The 2,313-nt window shown below is 33.9% G+C and overlaps 1 pseudogene; it reads right to left on the reverse strand.

Moving 5' to 3' along the window:
* Positions 1–1,427: 1,427 nt before the first annotated feature.
* On the reverse strand, positions 1,428–1,871 carry LOC144544059 (secreted RxLR effector protein 161 pseudogene; annotated as a pseudogene).
* Positions 1,872–2,313: the final 442 nt, after the last annotated feature.

Below are 2,313 nucleotides of genomic sequence, written 5' to 3' on the forward strand. Positions count from 1 at the left end.
TTTAAAAATATATATTTCTATTTAAAATTTTCACATATTTAAGAGAGAAAATTGTACAAAATATAATTAATATACTACAAATTTTTTGTAAAATAATAATTAAATCTTGATTTATTCGGACCTTTGAATTAATTCCACCACGAGAATTTATATAGAATCTAGTTCTTTATATATAGAATGTGTATGAGGAAAAAGGGCAGGAGAGAGAAGATCACCCGCGTGGAGGAAGATATGAAAACATTTATTTGTTCGGACTTCTTTGGTTTTTCCCTATAATTTCGGCTGTTGGTAAAATAACTGGGCTTCCGATGGAACCGAATCGTCTAAATTCCTGTCTCCAGAGTCACTGCAGAGTGGGTCCTCATTAAAATCTAAACCCAAAACTATTTTAACCCTAAACCCTTTAACAGTAACCGAGCCCTGTAAAATCTTCTTTTCTTTGAGATCTTTCATGATTAATTATGAACAATTCAATTAACAGCCCAAAGATCACCAATACCGAATATTTCACAAACAAAACTTAATATGATTTATTGTTTAAGATGACATACCTTGATTAACAGCGGAAGATGTAATGGCTGCCATCTTCTTTCTTCTGACTCCTGACGGTTACTCTTCTTCTCAGAATTCGGTTTCTCTCTCTAACCCTATTTCTTTATGTGTTTCTTGATGGAGAAGAATGCGACTCTTGGCAGGGAGAGAGAGGACCCAATCCTTTATATAACATTTAACTCTAAATCTGGTATGTCCATCATATACCAATTCAACGCTTAAGATTAATCACAGATCTAATGCTCTAATTATAGAACGATCTATTTATGACTTAATTAATCGGGTCACATTAAGATTAGAAACTGCATAACGTTAAAAGTAAATGAGCCATTTGCAGTTTCTAATAGCAGATTTCTAACATTCTCCCACTTGACCCGATTATTCATAATATCAAGTGTTGAACATCATACTATGATAAATTGCTGAGAGTTATGGCGGTTGTGCATTATTAATTCAATGCATTCCCTTCCATATACTACAATACCAGCAATCCATCAATTCATACTCATAATTTATATAAAACATCATAATGGTCCACATAATGTCTTATATCATAATGATTAAACATAATATCTTATATCATAATGATTAAACATAATATCTTTATAACACTCTTTCTTGTTTAAAATTACATAAAATATGTACTACTACATTAAAACAAGAGACACATAATTGTATATCAGAAACACATAAAAGAGCTCAGAATGTCACACATCAATTATTATTAATACAACCAAGACCCATTCTTTGAACATGTTCCTTAAATTGTCTTGGCTGTAACCCTTTTGTCAAAGGGTCTGCAATCATAAGTTCTGTCCTGATGTGCATGATTGACACTCTTTGTTTCTGAACCTCATCTTTCACAACAAGATACTTCAGTTCCATATGTTTGGCACCTTTAGAGTACTTGTCGTTTTTGAGAAAAACACTGCTGCAGAGTTATCACAATAAATTTTCAGCGGCTTGCTAATGGTGTCGACAACCGCAAGTCCTGAAATAAAGTTCCGCAACCATAATGCATGAATTGTGGCTTCAAAACATGCCACAAATTCTGCCTCCATAGTAGATGAAGCAACGATAGTCTGTTTCGCACTTTTCCATGATATGGCACCTTGAGCAAACATAAACAGGTAACCAAAAGTCGATTTTCTAGTATCGATGCATCCAGCAAAATCTGAATCGCTATATCCAATCACCTCCAATTCATTGGATCTTCTATACATGAGCATGTAATCTTTCGTGCCTTGTAAGTACCTCAAAACTTTCTTTGCAGCTTGCCAATGTTCCCTTCCTGGATTACTTTGATACCTCCCTAACATACCGACCGCAAAACTGATATCCGGTCTAGTACAGGTTTGAGCAGATCTCAAACTTCATTCTATTGCATGGATTTCAGTTCTTCTTTCATGGCATTAATCCATTCCTTTGACTCTTTACTTTCTACAGCATGTGAAAACGAAACTGGATCCTTATTGATTCCTATATCATAATCTGATTCTTGCATATAAACCACATAATAATTAGAAATAGCTGACCTACGATCTCTTTGAGATATTCTTAATGCTACTTGTTGTGGTTCATGCATATCAGCATTATGTAAGTCATTTCCTTCAGGAAGTACTTCTTCATTTATATGTTGTTCATTATCATCATGCTGTTCTACAACAGCTGGAACAACATTTGGAGTAATAGTAGATGGAGGAACTATTCTAGGCAATGTAACATTTACCCTTATTTCCTTTATTTCTACTATTTCTCTTC

This window comes from Carex rostrata, chromosome 26, assembly GCF_964058835.1.
Source record: "Carex rostrata chromosome 26, lpCarRost1.2, whole genome shotgun sequence".
Lineage (NCBI taxonomy): Eukaryota > Viridiplantae > Streptophyta > Magnoliopsida > Poales > Cyperaceae > Carex > Carex rostrata.